The following is a 19,400-nucleotide window of genomic DNA, read 5'->3' as shown; positions in this document are numbered from 1 at the left end:
TCCATAAAGGTATTAAATATGAGGCCGCCCACTGTATATTATACACTACTAGATCATAGACAGCTAATGTTGTGTGGTCGAACTGGATTTGCGCATGCAAGAAGTTTTCAGATCCTTTATTGGCACATGTAAATGCACCGTAAAGCCTCACAGGACTGTTAAATCCTATAATGACAAAGAATAACTGCCACTTCCCACAATATTATATAGCACTCAATACCTTTTGTGGTATAGTAAAGTTGAAAAGATATCTCGGTATCACCTGCAACGAGTGGTGTGATCACATGAGGATGTTATTCGGAGAATGACGTTAGTTCGTCACGAGCAACGAAAGTCTCTTAAAGAAATACACAAGCAGCCATTACTTATCCCTTCTAAACTCGTTAAATCCCTTTCTCACACGTTCCAGCTCACTTCACTTCGGAACGATTAGTCTTTCAGTAACACAGCTGATACAGTTCCTCATACCAAGTAGGCTCGCATTTATACCTTTGTTTCCCATTCGCATATTTTGCGATCCTGTAACCACTAGAACCGTTATATTTATGATACTTGCCCCTGATCGTATTTAAAACTACATTTAGCATTAAGCAGCAAATTTCATTCATGAAAATTAAATTTAAGTGGCTTGCGCAAGAAATGAAACAATTTCTTTCTTTTGCTTCCCTAACATATTCCCAAAAGTCAATTCCTTTCAGAGACATTTTAAGAACACCAAAAATTGCTTCCCATTTCAATGCCCATTCATATTCCTACATTTCTATAACCTGCTTAGTGTTCTTATTAACGATAACTCATTTACACAACATTCACTATTTATTTATACTCCAATGTACTTCACAATATGATCTATTCCTCAAAATTCTAAAGTTCCTTGTTCCATTACATACCTAGATGTAGAAGCTCTATCTCTTATATCAGATTCTCGTCCATGTAAACTCTGTCAAGATGTGTACACGTAAATAAAGGTAAGTGTGAAAAGAGTGCTGCCAGCATTCGTGAATAATTTGATGATTATAAACAATCTGCCTCGATTGCAAATAGAAACCGGATGTTGACCTAGGTTTTGACGCGGGTAACCACGCCGTCTTCGGAACATACTAAAACTACAAACTGCCCAAAGAGGTACGGTTCTGTGTTAATGTTCTTCCTTGTTCGGAACACACTAAAACCACAAGCTGCCTATGGAGGCAAGGTTCTGAATTAATGTTGCACCAAGACTCCATAGGCAGTTTGTAGCTATAGTGTGTTCTGAACAAGGCCTTTTTATTAGCGCCGAAACATAGGTCAACAACCGGTTTCTATTTGCATTCGATGCAGATTCTTTATAAACATCAAAATCTGCGGTATTTGTACGAGACTAATAATTTCATGGGATGATCTATACAATCTGAGGATCATGTGAATACTATGAAACAGATAATGACCCTGAATATGTTACGGAACACAGATCAGCTTCAAATGTTATTGCCGATCTGGTAAAATTAACGTTTCTTGAAACGACAACGCATTAACATGTTTCTTAACTTACCATAATTTACATTTATATGACAAAGTGATGTTAGAAATGTTAATAGGCATCCTTAACATGGCTTATATGCCCTAGTAAGGTGCTTAATTGTGTTTATTCTTTACTTTGGTAAATAATCATTAATTTTTGAAATTGTTATGCATCTTCATTACAAACTTTATTTAACCGAAACTTATTTCAAAACCAGAGAGAAATCATAGTTTTTAAATTTATCTTATTGTGAAATTCCACAGTAACATCCACATATTTCGTGCAGCAATTGGACTGAGGCGAGTCAGATGTATTCAGTGTTAAGTGTTCTTGGTTTCCATTAACACAAATTTAAGTACCTATTGACCATTTAAAAAAAATACATGTTGAGTTTGGTTTACCATTTTAAAAATTTATATTTAATATACGTATATTTAAAAAAAATTACTTATGTGATTTAAGATCACTTTCCAGTGAATCTGGTTAAAAAATTCTATTTTTTTTAGTCTACAATGAATAATTAGTATTTTGTGCACAAAATGGTAATTAAATGAATCAATTCAGACATCAGAAACACTTTAAAAATCCAATTTAAACGTGTGCCGGTATGTAAGTACCTTGGAGACACAGAGTCCAGATGGTTGCAAATGTGTTGGAAAATTAGCCTTAGAGATGGACTGCCAAAATTGAAATGTTACCGTCTGTTGGTCATGTTGAAAAGAGGATAGGCACACTTTTAAGTAAGCTAACTAAAGATATGAAGGAAAAAAACCTCGGATATGGCAAACAAATTGGTGGTCGGTGTCATCTTACTAAGGAAGACGTCACAAAGTGGTAACTCTATTATATCTTAGCCATAAAAAGGAAGCGAGACAATATTGAGGCCATAAAGAAAGCAGTGTGGGCTACCTCTTTCCATAAAGTTTCTACGGGTGACCATCCACAGCATGCTCTCTGTGACAGTGGTGTAGACACATGGTGTCGTTACATAAAAGCAATAGCAAATGGGGAGACTTATGCACACCATCACTACCTGCCATTTGAGGTATTGGAAGCAACTAAGCCCATATACAGGGACCTAAGTGACACGAAACTATTGTCATAATGCTTACATGGAAAGACACAAAATGATAATGACTGTTTAAACCATGTGATATGGGAACGCCTGCCTAAAACTGTGATTGCTGATTTCAGTACCTTGAGATTAGATGTGTTAGATGCAGTAATTTGCTTTAATGATTGGACAGTTAGCACTGATGCCTATTGATCCCTTGAGAGTGGCCGAGGGCGAAAAATGGGTTCTTGAGGCAACTAAAGAGGCCAGAATAGAAACGAGGAGCAAGAAAAGGAGGAGAGAAGATGAGGTACCCACAAACCAAGAATATTATGCAACTGGAGGGTTTGAACTACAACACAGTTGCGTAACCGATGAAATGTACCTTTAAACTGAATTTCCCAAGAATCTAATTTTTTTACTTGATTATTTTAATAAAAAAGCAATTTCAGCTAGAAGTGTGACATTTTATACTTTGTATTTCAGCTACCATTTGGAGAAAAGTAGCCTACAGGCGCCAGCTTACTTTCACTAGGAACAAAAATATACCCGTATTAGTTATTAAAAAATTACCTTAATTTTGACTCACAGAGTCATTTATTTATAGTATAAATAACTAAAACTGAAATCATTTGAGGTAAGTCTGCTTTTTAAATAAAAATGTCAGAAATGCGAGCATGAAGTTTTAATCATGTAAGAAACGTAGTTAATAAATCTATTGATTTTAAACATAGGCTAGTAGGAAAAATTATTAATCACTGAGCGACATAAATGTTTATATGACAAATGTTGTATCAAAGCTATTCCAATTATTCTTAATCCAAAATCTACTTTCTTAAAACACTTTCATTGTCCAAAATTTCCTTTGTATTCAGAATTCATTTATGTAGTTAGACCCTAATAAACTTTATGAAAATTCTTACTGATTTTCCAGCCGTTCACTGCAAGTTACCTTAAATAATTGCACTGCATGTGAGTAAATATTTTATTTATGTTCAGTTATTAAACATTTACTGACAATTTCCCAAAAGAATCAAATACCGTCAGTACTGGACGTCTGCCATATCTCTGTTCAACAGAGCTTTTCCTTCGCCTTTCCACTTCACAGTCTCTTCAACAACGGGCTACCTGGACAGCTTTAGAAGGCTCGAAATGATCGGGAGTGATTTGTTCATCTGCTCACATCCAATAACTAACCTACGTTCCAACTCACTGCGTTCTCCTGATCGACTTTTCCTTCTATTACCTCATTCCTACTGACGATCCTGCTGGTTCATTTCCTAATTACCAGAACTAAAGCACACAAGTCACTCAGGAGAGACAATTAACACAACTAGAAACATGCATATAACCATCGCTAGAAAAATGACTTTAATTGTTCTTAAGGAAATACAGGTTCTAATCAGATCGAGCAGGACTAATGGATCTAAAGGACTATAATAAAACGTCGTTCATGCACGCACCTATACCTATACTGAAGTAAACCAAATATTGAATGACGTGAGTGTATATCTATTATGTTGAAAGGTAACGTGGGATGCCACCTAAGTGTGGAGCCATAGTTGGGCTTATGGATCACACGAGTGCCCCACCCATTACCAATAGCATCAATGCTGACAAGATACATACGAGCACTATTTGACATCTGCACAGATACTTAACACTGGTTTTCAACGGAATGTTATACCATTTTTCCCACAGAATATTAGCAGGACGTGCTCAAATACAACAGGGTATGTATTGGCGGCAAGAGCCAGGAACAAACGAGGTTCAGACAACACACTATTAGACATTGAAAGCGCTCATGCCAAGCAAAGAAAACTGTTACCACATAGAAGAGGACACTATATTCAAAACTATAGCAATGGCATACCATCAGAGTTTGTTCAAATCATTCTGCACATGCCATATGGCTATGGCAGTCATTGCAGGACTTACTCATCACATGGTAGCCTCTGGTCATAAATAATTCCCATGTTGCAACTCAACATACAAGCACTAACTGTGTGCATGACGTATCATTATGTGACCCACTACAGAGGGCAGATTTAAAAACTCCCTTCTCCATAAAGGTATTAAATATGTGGCCGCCCACTGTACATTATACACTACTAGAACATAGACAGCTAATGTTGTGTGGTCGCCATGGATTTGCGCATGCAGGAAGTTTTCAGAACCTTTATTGGCACGTGTAAATGCACCGTAAAGCCTCACAGGACTGTTAAATCGTATAATGACAAAGAATAACTGCCACTTCCCACAATATTATATAGCACTCAATACCTTTTGTGGTATAGTAAAGTTGAAAAGATATCTCGGTATCACCTGCAACGAGTGGTAGTGATCACATGAGGATGTTATTCAGAGAATGACAATAGTTGGTCACGAGCAACGAAAGTTTCTTAAAGAAATACACAAGCAGCCATTACTTATCCCTTCTAAACTCGTTAAATCCCTTTCACACACTTTCCAGCTCACTTCACTTCGGAACGATTAGTCTTTCAGTAACACAGCTGATACAGTTCCTCATACCAAGTAGGCTCGCATTTACACCTTTGTTTCACATTCGCATATTTTGCGATCCTGTAACCACTAGAACCGTTATATTTATGATACTTGCCCCTGATCGTATTTAAAACTACATTTAGCATTAAGCAGCAAATTTCATTCATGAAAATTAAATTGAAGTGGCTTGCGCATGTAATGAAACAATTTCTTTCTTTTGCTTCCCTAACATATTCCCAAAAGTCAATTCCTTTCAGAGACATTTTAAGAACACCAAAAATTACTTCCCTTTTCAATGCCCATTCATATTCCTACATTTCTATAACCTGCTTAGTGTTCATATTAACGATAACTCATTTACACAACATTCACTATTTATTTATACTCCAATGTACTTCACAATATGATCTATTCCTCAAAATTCTAAAGTTCCTTGTTCCATTACATATCTAGATGTAGAAGCTCTATCTCTTATATCAGATTCTCGTCCATGTAAACTTTGTCAAGATGTGTACACGTAAATAGAGGTAAGTGCGAAAACAGTGCTGCCATTTGTATTAAAATCTGCTGTGAGAACTTTTAACATTGCAGGCGTCAGCATTCGTGAATAATTTGATGATTATAAACAATCTGCCTCGATTGCAAATAGAAACCAGATGTTGACCTAGGTTTCGACGCGGGTAACCACGCCTTCTTCGGAAAATACTAAAACTATAAACTGCCCAAAGAGGTACGGTTCTGTGTTAATGTTCTTCCTTCTTCGGAACACACTAAAACCACAAGCTGCCTATTGAGGCATGGTTCTGAATTAATGTTGCACCAAGACTCCATAGGCAGTTTGTAGCTATAGTGTGTTCTGAACAAGGCTTGCTTATCAGCGTCGAAACGTAGGTCAACAACCGGTTCCTGTTTGCATTCGTTGCAGATTCTTTATAAACATCAAAATCTGCGGTATTTGTACGAGAATAATAATTTCATGGGACGATCTATTCAATCTGAGGATCATGTGAACACTATGTAACAGATAATGACCCTGAATATGTTACGGAACGCAGATCAGCTTCAAATGTTATTGCCGATCCGGTAAAATTAACGTTCCTTGAAACTACAACACAATAACATGCTTCTTAACTTACCATAATTTACATACATTTACATGACAAAGTGATGTTAGAAATGTTAATAGGCATCCTTAACACGGCTTATATGCCCTAGTAAGGTGCTTAATAATGTTTACTTTGCACTTTGGTAGATAATCATGAATTTTGAAATTGTTATGCATCTTAATTACAAACTTTATTTAACCGAAACTTATTTCAAAACCAGAGAGAAATCATACTTTTTAAATTTATCTTATTGTGAAATTCCACAGTAACATCCACATATTTCGTGCAGCAATTGGACTGAGGCGAGTCAGATGTATTCAGTGTTAAGTGTTCTCGGTTTCCATTAACACAAATTTAAGTACCTATTGACCATTTAAAAAAAAAAATACATGTTGAGTTTGGTTTACCATTTTAAAAACTTATACTTAATCTACGTATATTTAAAACAAATTACTTATGTGATTGAGGATCACTTTCCAGTAAGTCTGGTCAAAAAATTCTATTTTTTTTTTAGTCTACAATTAATATTTAGAATTTTGTGCACACAATGGTAGTTAAATGAATCGATTCAGACATCCGAAACACTTTAAAAATCCAATTTAAATGTGTGCCGGTATGTAAGTACCTAGGAGACGAAGAGTCCAGATGGTTGCAAATGTGTTGGAAAATATGCCTTATCGATGAACTGCCAAAATTAAAATGTTACCGTCTGTTATGCATGTCGAAAAGAGGATAGGCACACGTTTAAGTAAGCTAACAAAAGATATGAAGGAGAAAAACCTCAGAGATGGCAAACAAATTGGTGGTCGGTGTCGTCTTACTAAGGAAGACGTCACAAAGTGGAAACTCTATTATATCTTAGCCATAAGAAGGAAGCGAGACAATATTGAGGCCATAAAGAAAGCAGTGTGGGCTACCTGTTTCCATGAAGCTTCTACGGGTGATCATCCACAGCATGCTCTCTGTGACAGTGGTGCAACTGGAGGGTTTGAACTACAACACAGGTGCGTAACCGATGAAATGTACCTGTAAACTGAATTTCCCAAGAATCTAATTTTTTTACTTGATTATTTTAATAAAAAAAGCAATTTCAGCTAGAAGTGTGACATTTTATTCTTTGTATTTCAGCTACCATTTGGAGAGAAGTAGCCTACAGGCGCCAGCTTACTTTCACTAGGAACAATAGCAAACGAGCAAGAAAAGGAGGAGAGAGGATGAGGTATCGACAAACCAAGAATATTTTGCAACTGGAGGGTTTGCACTACAACACAGGTGCGTAACCAAAGAAATGTACCTTTAAACTGAATTTATCAAGAATTTAATTTTCTGACTTGATTATTTTAATAAAATAAGCAATTTCAGCTAGAGGTGTGACATTTAATTTTTTGTATTTCAGCTACCATTTGGAGAAAAGTAGCCTACAGGCACCAGCTTACTTTCACTAGGAAGAAAAATATACCCTTATTAGTTATTAAGAAATTACCTTAATTTTGACTCACACAGTCATTTATTTATAATATAAATAACTATCGACAGACATCATTTGAGTTAAGTCTGCTTTTTAAATAAAAATGTCATAAATGCGAGCATGAAGTTTTAAGCATCTAAGAAAAGTAGTTAATAAGTCTATTGATTTTAAACATAGGCTGGTAAGAAAAATTATAAATCACTGAGCGACATAAATGTTTATACGACAAATGTTATATCAAAGCCATTCCAATTACTCTTAATCCAAAATCTTCATTCTTAAAACATTTTCATTGTCCAAAATTTCCTTTGTATTCAGAGTTCATTTATGTAGTTAGACCCTAATAAACTTTGTGAAAACACTTACTGTTTTTCCAGCCGTTCACTGCAAGTTACCTTAAATAATTGCACTGCATGTGAGTAAATATTTTATGTATGTTCAGTTATTAAACATTTACTGACAATTTCCCAAAAGAATCAAATACCATCAGTACTGGACGTCTGCCGTATCTCTGTTCAACAGAGCTTTTCCTTCGCCTTTCCACTTCACAGTCTCTTCAACAACGGGCTACCTGGGCAGCTTTAGAAGGGACGAAATGATCGCGAGTGATTTGTTAATCTGCTCACATCCAATAACTAACCTACGTTCCAACTCACTGCGTTCTCCTGATCGACCTATCCTTCTATTACCTCATCCCTACTGACGATCCTGCTGGTTCATTTCCTAATTACCGGAACTAAAGCACACAAGTCACTCAGGAGAGACAATTAACACAACTAGAAACATGCATAAAACCATCGCTAGAAAAATGACTTTAATTGTTCTTAAGGAAATACAGGTTCTAATCAGATCGAGCAGGACAAATGTATCTAAAGGATTATAATAAAACCTCGTTCATGCACGCACCTATACCTATACTGAAGTAAACCAAACATCGAATGACGTGAGTGTATATCTATTATGTTGAAAGGTAACGTGGGATTCCACCTAAGTGTGGAGCCATTGTTGGGCTTATGGATCACACGAGTGCCCCACCCATTACCAATAGCATCAATGCTGACAAGATACATACGAGCACTATTTGACAGCTGCACAGATACTTAACACTGGTTTTCAGGGGAATGTTAAAACATTTTTCCCACAGAATAGTAACAGGACGTGCTCAAATACAACAGGGTATGTATTGGCGGCAAGAGCAAGGAACAAACGAGGTTCTGACGACACACTATAAGACATTGAAAGCTCTCATGCCAAGCAAAGAAAACTGTGACCGCATAGGAGAGGACACTATATTCAAAACTGTAGCAATGGCATACCATCAGAGTTTGTTCAAATCATTCTGCACACGCCATATGGCTATGGCAGTCATTGCAGGACTTACTCATCACATGGTAGCCTCTCGTCATAAATAATTGCCATGTTGCAACTCAACATACAAGCACTAACTGTGTGAATGACGTATCATTATGTGACCCACTACAGAGGGCAGATTTAAAAACTCCCTTCTCCATAAAGGTATTAAATATGTGGCCGCCCACTGTATATTATACACTACTAGAACATAGACAGCTAATGTTGTGTGGTCGCCATGGATTTGCGCATGCAGGAAGTTTTCAGAACCTTTATTGGCACGTGTAAATGCACCGTAAAGCCTCACAGGACTGTTAAATCGTATAATGACAAAGAATAACTGCCACTTCCCACAATATTATATAGCACTCAATACCTTTTGTGGTATAGTAAAGTTGAAAAGATATCTCGGTATCACCTGCAACGAATGGTAGTGATCACATGAGGATGTTATTCGGAGAATGACGTTAGTTGGTCACGAGCAACGAAAGTCTCTTAAAGAAATACACAAGCAGCCATTACTTATCCCTTCTAAACTCGTTAAATCCCTTTCACACACTTTCCAGCTCACTTCACTTCGGAACGATTAGTCTTTCAGTATCACAGCTGATACAGTTCCTCATACCAAGTAGGCTCGCATTTACACCTTTGTTTCACATTCGCATATTTTGCGATCCTGTAACCACTAGAACCGTTATATTTATGATACTTGCCCCTGATCGTATTTAAAACTACATTTAGCATTAAGCAGCAAATTTCATTCATGAAAATTAAATTGAAGTGGCTTGCGCATGTAATGAAACAATTTCTTTCTTTTGCTTCCCTAACATATTCCCAAAAGTCAATTCCTTTCAGAGACATTTTAAGAACACCAAAAATTACTTCCCTTTTCAATGCCCATTCATATTCCTACATTTCTATAACCTGCTTAGTGTTCATATTAACGATAACTCATTTACACAACATTCACTATTTATTTATACTCCAATGTACTTCACAATATGATCTATTCCTCAAAATTCTAAAGTTCCTTGTTCCATTACATATCTAGATGTAGAAGCTCTATCTCTTATATCAGATTCTCGTCCATGTAAACTTTGTCAAGATGTGTACACGTAAATAGAGGTAAGTGCGAAAACAGTGCTGCCATTTGTATTAAAATCTGCTGTGAGAACTTTTAACATTGCAGGCGTCAGCATTCGTGAATAATTTGACGATTGTAAACAATCTGCCTCGATTGCAAATAGAAACCAGATGTTGACCTAGGTTTCGACGCGGGTAACCACGCCTTCTTCGGAAAATACTAAAACTATAAACTGCCCAAAGAGGTACGGTTCTGTGTTAATGTTCTTCCTTCTTCGGAACACACTAAAACCACAAGCTGCCTATGGAGGCATGGTTCTGAATTAATGTTGCACCAAGACTCCATAGGCAGTTTGTAGCTATAGTGTGTTCTGAACAAGGCTTGCTTATCAGCGTCGAAACGTAGGTCAACAACTGGTTCCTGCTTGCATTCGTTGCAGATTCTTTATAAACATCAAAATCTGCGGTATTTGTACGAGACTAATAATTTCATGGGACGATCTATTCAATCTGAGGATCATGTGAACACTATGTAACAGATAATGACCCTGAATATGTTACGGAACGCAGATAAGCTTCAAATGTTATTGCCGATCCGGTAAAATTAACGTTCCTTGAAACTACAACACAATAACATGCTTCTTAACTTACCATAATTTACATACATTTACATGACAAAGTGATGTTAGAAATGTTAATAGGCATCCTTAACACGGCTTATATGCCCTAGTAAGGTGCTTAATAATGTTTACTTTGCACTTTGGTAGATAATCATGAATTTTGAAATTGTTATGCATCTTAATTACAAACTTTATTTAACCGAAACTTATTTCAAAACCAGAGAGAAATCATACTTTTTAAATTTATCTTATTGTGAAATTCCACAGTAACATCCACATATTTCGTGCAGCAATTGGACTGAGGCGAGTCAGATGTATTCAGTGTTAAGTGTTCTCGGTTTTCATTAACACAAATTTAAGTACCCATTGACCATTTAAAAAAAAAAAACATGTTGAGTTTGGTTTACCATTTTAAAAACTTATACTTAATCTACGTATATTTAAAACAAATTACTTATGTGATTTAAGATCACTTTCCAGTGAATCTGGTCAAAAAATTCTATTTTTTTTTTTAGTCTACAATTAATATTTAGAATTTTGTGCACACAATGGTAGTTAAATGAATCGATTCAGACATCCGAAACACTTTAAAAATCCAATTTAAATGTGTGCCGGTATGTAAGTACCTAGGAGACGAAGAGTCCAGATGGTTGCAAATGTGTTGGAAAATATGCCTTAACGATGAACTGCCAAAATTAAAATGTTACCGTCTGTTATGCATGTCGAAAAGAGGATAGGCACACGTTTAAGTAAGCTAACAAAAGATATGAAGGAAAAAACCTCAGAGATGGCAAACAAATTGGTGGTCGGTGTCGTCTTACTAAGGAAGACGTCACAAAGTGGTAACTCTATTATATCTTAGCCATAAGAAGGAAGCGAGACAATATTGAGGCCATAAAGAAAGCAGTGTGGGCTACCTGTTTCCATGAAGCTTCTACGGGTGACCATCCACAGCATGCTCTCTGTGACAGTGGTGCAACTGGAGGGTTTGAACTACAACACAGGTGCGTAACCGATGAAATGTACCTGTAAACTGAATTTCCCAAGAATCTAATTTTTTTACTTGATTATTTTAATAAAAAAAGCAATTTCAGCTAGAAGTGTGACATTTTATTCTTTGTATTTCAGCTACCATTTGGAGAGAAGTAGCCTACAGGCGCCAGCTTACTTTCACTAGGAACAATAGCAAACGAGCAAGAAAAGGAGGAGAGAGGATGAGGTATCGACAAACCAAGAATATTATGCAACTGGAGGGTTTGAACTACAACACAGGTGCGTAACCAAAGAAATGTACCTTTAAACTGAATTTATCAAGAATTTAATTTTCTGACTTGATTATTTTAATAAAATAAGCAATTTCAGCTAGAGGTGTGACATTTAATTTTTTGTATTTCAGCTACCATTTGGAGAAAAGTAGCCTACAGGCACCAGCTTACTTTCACTAGGAAGAAAAATATACCCTTATTAGTTATTAAGAAATTACCTTAATTTTGACTCACACAGTCATTTATTTATAATATAAATAACTATCGACTGAAATCATTTGAGTTAAGTCTGCTTTTTAAATAAAAATGTCATAAATGCGAGCATGAAGTTTTAAGCATGTAAGAAAAGTAGTTAATAAGTCTATTGATTTTAAACATAGGCTGGTAGGAAAAATTATTAATCACTGAGCGACATAAATGTTTATATGACAAATGTTGTATCAAAGCTATTCCAATTATTCTTAATCCAAAATCTACATTCTTAAAACACTTTCATTGTCCAAAATTTCCTTTGTATTCAGAGTTCATTTATGTAGTTAGACCCTAATAAACTTTATGAAAATTCTTACTGATTTTCCAGCCGTTCACTGCAAGTTACCTTAAATAATTGCACTGCATGTGAGTAAATATTTTATTTATGTTCAGTTATTAAACATTTACTGACAATTTCCCAAAAGAATCAAATACCGTCAGTACTGGACGTCTGCCATATCTCTGTTCAACAGAGCTTTTCCTTCGCCTTTCCACTTCACAGTCTCTTCAACAACGGGCTACCTGGGCAGCTTTAGAAGGGACGAAATGATCGCGAGCGATTTGTTAATCTGCTCACATCCAATAACTAACCTACGTTCCAACTCACTGCGTTCTCCTGATCGACCTATCCTTCTATTACCTCATCCCTACTGACGATCCTGCTGGTTCATTTCCTAATTACCGGAACTAAAGCACACAAGTCACTCAGGAGAGACAATTAACACAACTAGAAACATGCATAAAACCATCGCTAGAAAAATGACTTTAATTGTTCTTAAGGAAATACACGAGCAGGACAAATGTATCTAAAGGATTATAATAAAACCTCGTTCATGCACGCACCTATACCTATACTGAAGTAAACCAAACATCGAATGACGTGAGTGTATATCTATTATGTTGAAAGGTAACGTGGGATTCCACCTAAGTGTGGAGCCATTGTTGGGCTTATGGATCACACGAGTGCCCCACCCATTACCAATAGCATCAATGCTGACAAGATACATACGAGCACTATTTGACATCTGCACAGATACTTAACACTGGTTTTCAAGGGAATGTTAAAACATTTTTCCCACAGAATAGTAACAGGACGTGCTCAAATACAACAGGGTATGTATTGGCGGCAAGAGCAAGGAACAAACGAGGTTCTGACGACACACTATAAGACATTGAAAGCTCTCATGCCAAGCAAAGAAAACTGTGACCGCATAGGAGAGGACACTATATTCAAAACTGTAGCAATGGCATACCATCAGAGTTTGTTCAAATCATTCTGCACACGCCATATGGCTATGGCAGTCATTGCAGGACTTACTCATCACATGGTAGCCTCTCGTCATAAATAATTGCCATGTTGCAACTCAACATACAAGCACTAACTGTGTGCATGACGTATCATTATGTGACCCACTACAGAGGGCAGATTTAAAAACTCCCTTCTCCATAAAGGTATTAAATATGTGGCCGCCCACTGTATATTATACACTACTAGAACATAGACAGCTAATGTTGTGTGGTCGCCATGGATTTGCGCATGCAGGAAGTTTTCAGAACCTTTATTGGCACGTGTAAATGCACCGTAAAGCCTCACAGGACTGTTAAATCGTATAATGACAAAGAATAACTGCCACTTCCCACAATATTATATAGCACTCAATACCTTTTGTGGTATAGTAAAGTTGAAAAGATATCTCGGTATCACCTGTAACGAATGGTAGTGATCACATGAGGATGTTATTCGGAGAATGACGTTAGTTGGTCACGAGCAACGAAAGTCTCTTAAAGAAATACACAAGCAGCCATTACTTATCCCTTCTAAACTCGTTAAATCCCTTTCACACACTTTCCAGCTCACTTCACTTCGGAACGATTAGTCTTTCAGTATCACAGCTGATACAGTTCCTCATACCAAGTAGGCTCGCATTTACACCTTTGTTTCACATTCGCATATTTTGCGATCCTGTAACCACTAGAACCGTTATATTTATGATACTTGCCCCTGATCGTATTTAAAACTACATTTAGCATTAAGCAGCAAATTTCATTCATGAAAATTAAATTTAAGTGGCTTGCGCATGTAATGAAACCATTTCTTTCTTTTGCTTCCCTAACATATTCCCAAAAGTCATTTCCTTTCAGAGACATTTTAAGAACACCAAAAATTACTTCCCTTTTCAATGCCCATTCATATTCCTACATTTCTATAACCTGCTTAGTGTTCATATTAACGATAACTCATTTACACAACATTCACTATTTATTTATACTCCAATGTACTTCACAATATGATCTATTCCTCAAAATTCTAAAGTTCCTTGTTCCATTACATATCTAGATGTAGAAGCTCTATCTCTTATATCAAATTCTCGTCCATGTAAACTTTGTCAAGATGTGTACACGTAAATAGAGGTAAGTGCGAAAACAGTGCTGCCATTTGTATTAAAATCTGCTGTGAGAACTTTTAACATTGCAGGCGTCAGCATTCGTGAATAATTTGATGATTGTAAACAATCTGCCTCGATTGCAAATAGAAACCAGATGTTGACCTAGGTTTCGACGCGGGTAACCACGCCTTCTTCGGAAAATACTAAAACTATAAACTGCCCAAAGAGGTACGGTTCTGTGTTAATGTTCTTCCTTCTTCGGAACACACTAAAACCACAAGCTGCCTATGGAGGCATGGTTCTGAATTAATGTTGCACCAAGACTCCATAGGCAGTTTGTAGCTATAGTGTGTTCTGAACAAGGCTTGCTTATCAGCGTCGAAACGTAGGTCAACAACTGGTTCCTGCTTGCATTCGTTGCAGATTCTTTATAAACATCAAAATCTGCGGTATTTGTACGAGACTAATAATTTCATGGGACGATCTATTCAATCTGAGGATCATGTGAACACTATGTAACAGATAATGACCCTGAATATGTTACGGAACGCAGATAAGCTTCAAATGTTATTGCCGATCCGGTAAAATTAACGTTCCTTGAAACTACAACACAATAACATGCTTCTTAACTTACCATAATTTACATACATTTACATGACAAAGTGATGTTAGAAATGTTAATAGGCATCCTTAACACGGCTTATATGCCCTAGTAAGGTGCTTAATAATGTTTACTTTGCACTTTGGTAGATAATCATGAATTTTGAAATTGTTATGCATCTTAATTACAAACTTTATTTAACCGAAACTTATTTCAAAACCAGAGAGAAATCATAGTTTTTAAATTTATCTTATTGTGAAATTCCACAGTAACATCCACATATTTCGTGCAGCAATTGGACTGAGGCGAGTCAGATGTATTCAGTGTTAAGTGTTCTCGGTTTCCATTAACACAAATTTAAGTACCTATTGACCATTTAAAAAAAAAATACATGTTGAGTTTGGTTTACCATTTTAAAAACTTATACTTAATCTACGTATATTTAAAACAAATTACTTATGTGATTTAAGATCACTTTCCAGTGAATCTGGTCAAAAAATTCTATTTTTTTTTTTAGTCTACAATTAATATTTAGAATTTTGTGCACACAATGGTAGTTAAATGAATCGATTCAGACATCCGAAACACTTTAAAAATCCAATTTAAATGTGTGCCGGTATGTAAGTACCTAGGAGACGAAGAGTCCAGATGGTTGCAAATGTGTTGGAAAATATGCCTTAACGATGAACTGCCAAAATTAAAATGTTACCGTCTGTTATGCATGTCGAAAAGAGGATAGGCACACGTTTAAGTAAGCTAACAAAAGATATGAAGGAGAAAAACCTCAGAGATGGCAAACAAATTGGTGGTCGGTGTCGTCTTACTAAGGAAGACGTCACAAAGTGGTAACTCTATTATATCTTAGCCATAAGAAGGAAGCGAGACAATATTGAGGCCATAAAGAAAGCAGTGTGGGCTACCTGTTTCCATGAAGCTTATACGGGTGACCATCCACAGCATGCTCTCTGTGACAGTGGTGCAACTGGAGGGTTTGAACTACAACACAGGTGCGTAACCGATGAAATGTACCTGTAAACTGAATTTCCCAAGAATCTAATTTTTTTACTTGATTATTTTAATATAAAAAGAAATTTCAGCTAGAAGTGTGACATTTTATTCTTTGTATTTCAGCTACCATTTGGAGAGAAGTAGCCTACAGGCGCCAGCTTACTTTCACTAGGAACAATAGCAAACGAGCAAGAAAAGGAGGAGAGAGGATGAGGTATCGACAAACCAAGAATATTATGCAACTGGAGGGTTTGAACTACAACACAGGTGCGTAACCAAAGAAATGTACCTTTAAACTGAATTTACCAAGAATTTAATTTTCTGACTTGATTATTTTAATAAAATAAGCAATTTCAGCTAGAGGTGTGACATTTAATTTTTTGTATTTCAGCTACCATTTGGAGAAAAGTAGCCTACAGGCACCAGCTTACTTTCACTAGGAAGAAAAATATACCCTTATTAGTTATTAAGAAATTACCTTAATTTTGACTCACACAGTCATTTATTTATAATATAAATAACTATCGACTGAAATCATTTGAGTTAAGTCTGCTTTTTAAATAAAAATGTCATAAATGCGAGCATGAAGTTTTAAGCATGTAAGAAAAGTAGTTAATAAGTCTATTGATTTTAAACATAGGCTGGTAGGAAAAATTATTAATCACTGAGCGACATAAATGTTTATATGACAAATGTTGTATCAAAGCTATTCCAATTATTCTTAATCCAAAATCTACATTCTTAAAACACTTTCATTGTCCAAAATTTCCTTTGTATTCAGAGTTCATTTATGTAGTTAGACCCTAATAAACTTTATGAAAATTCTTACTGATTTTCCAGCCGTTCACTGCAAGTTACCTTAAATAATTGCACTGCATGTGAGTAAATATTTTATTTATGTTCAGTTATTAAACATTTACTGACAATTTCCCAAAAGAATCAAATACCGTCAGTACTGGACGTCTGCCATATCTCTGTTCAACAGAGCTTTTCCTTCGCCTTTCCACTTCACAGTCTCTTCAACAACGGGCTACCTGGACAGCTTTAGAAGGGACGAAATGATCGGGAGTGATTTGTTCATCTGCTCACATCCAATAACTAACCTACGTTCCAACTCACTGCGTTCTCCTGATCGACTTTTCCCTCTATTACCTCATCCCTACTGACGATCCTGCTGGTTCATTTCCTAATTACCAGATCTAAAGCACACAAGTCACTCAGGAGAGACAATTAACACAACTAGAAACATGCATATAACCATCGCTAGAAAAATGACTTTAATTGTTCTTAAGGAAATACAGGTTCTAATCAGATCGAGCAGGACTAATGTATCTAAAGGATTATAATAAAACGTCGTTCATGCACGCACCTATACCTATACTGAAGTAAACCAAATATTGAATGACGTGAGTGTATATCTATTATGTTGAAAGGTAACGTGGGATGCCACCTAAGTGTGGAGCCATAGTTAGGCTTATGGATCACACGAGTGCCCCACCCATTACCAATAGCATCAATGCTGACAAGATACATACGAGCACTATTTGACATCTGCACAGATACTTAACACTGGTTTTCAACGGAATGTTATACCATTTTTCCCACAGAATAGTAACAGGACGTGCTCAAATACAACAGGGTATGTATTGGCGGCAAGAGCAAGGAACAAACGAGGTTCAGACAACACACTATTAGACATTGAAAGCGCTCATGCCAAGCAAAGAAAACTGTTACCACATAGAAGAGGACACTATATTCAAAACTATAGCAATGGCATACCATCAGAGTTTGTTCAAATCATTCTGCACATGCCATATGGCTATGGCAGTCATTGCAGGACTTACTCATCACATGGTAGCCTCTGGTCATAAATAATTCCCATGTTGCAACTCAACATACAAGCACTAGCTGTGTGCATGACGTGTCATTATGTGACCCACTACAGAGGGCAGATTTAAAAACTCCCTTCTCCATAAAGGTATTAAATATGTGGCCGCCCACTGTATATTATACACTACTAGAACATAGACAGCTAATGTTGTGTGGTCGCCATGGATTTGCGCATGCAGGAAGTTTTCAGAACCTTTATTGGCACGTGTAAATGCACTGTAAAGCCTCACAGGACTGTTAAATCGTATAATGACAAAGAATAACTGCCACTTCCCACAATATTATATAGCACTCAATACCTTTTGTGGTATAGTAAAGTTGAAAAGATATCTCGGTATCACCTGCAACGAGTGGTAGTGATCACATGAGGATGTTATTCGGAGAATGACGTTAGTTGGTCACGAGCAACGAAAGTCTCTTAAAGAAATACACAAGCAGCCATTACTTATCCCATTCTAAACTCGTTAAATCCCTTTCACACACTTTCCAGCTCACTTCACTTCGGAACGATTAGTCTTTCAGTATCACAGCTGATACAGTTCCTCATACCAAGTAGGCTCGCATTTACACCTTTGTTTCCCATTCGCATATTTTGCGATCCTGTAACCACTAGAACCGTTATATTTATGATACTTGCCCCTGATCGTATTTAAAACTACATTTAGCATTAAGCAGCAAATTTCATTCATGAAAATTAAATTTAAGTGGCTTGCGCATGTAATGAAACAATTTCTTTCTTTTGCTTCCCTAACATATTCCCAAAAGTCAATTCCTTTCAGAGACATTTTAAGAACACCAAAAATTACTTCCCTTTTCAATGCCCATTCATATTCCTACATTTCTATAACCTGCTTAGTGTTCATATTAACGATAACTCATTTACACAACATTCACTATTTATTTATACTCCAATGTACTTCACAATATGATCTATTCCTCAAAATTCTAAAGTTCCTTGTTCCATTACATATCTAGATGTAGAAGCTCTATCTCTTATATCAGATTCTCGTCCATGTAAACTTTGTCAAGATGTGTACACGTAAATAGAGGTAAGTGCGAAAACAGTGCTGCCATTTGTATTAAAATCTGCTGTGAGAACTTTTAACATTGCAGGCGTCAGCATTCGTCAATAATTTGATGATTATAAACAATCTGCCTCGATTGCAAATAGAAACCAGATGTTGACCTAGGTTTCGACGCGGGTAACCACGCCTTCTTCGGAAAATACTAAAACTATAAACTGCCCAAAGAGGTACGGTTCTGTGTTAATGTTCTTCCTTCTTCGGAACACACTAAAACCACAAGCTGCC

Source organism: Schistocerca piceifrons, chromosome X, assembly GCF_021461385.2.
Source record: "Schistocerca piceifrons isolate TAMUIC-IGC-003096 chromosome X, iqSchPice1.1, whole genome shotgun sequence".
Taxonomy (NCBI): domain Eukaryota; kingdom Metazoa; phylum Arthropoda; class Insecta; order Orthoptera; family Acrididae; genus Schistocerca; species Schistocerca piceifrons.
Note: the sequence above shows the minus strand (reverse complement) of the source record.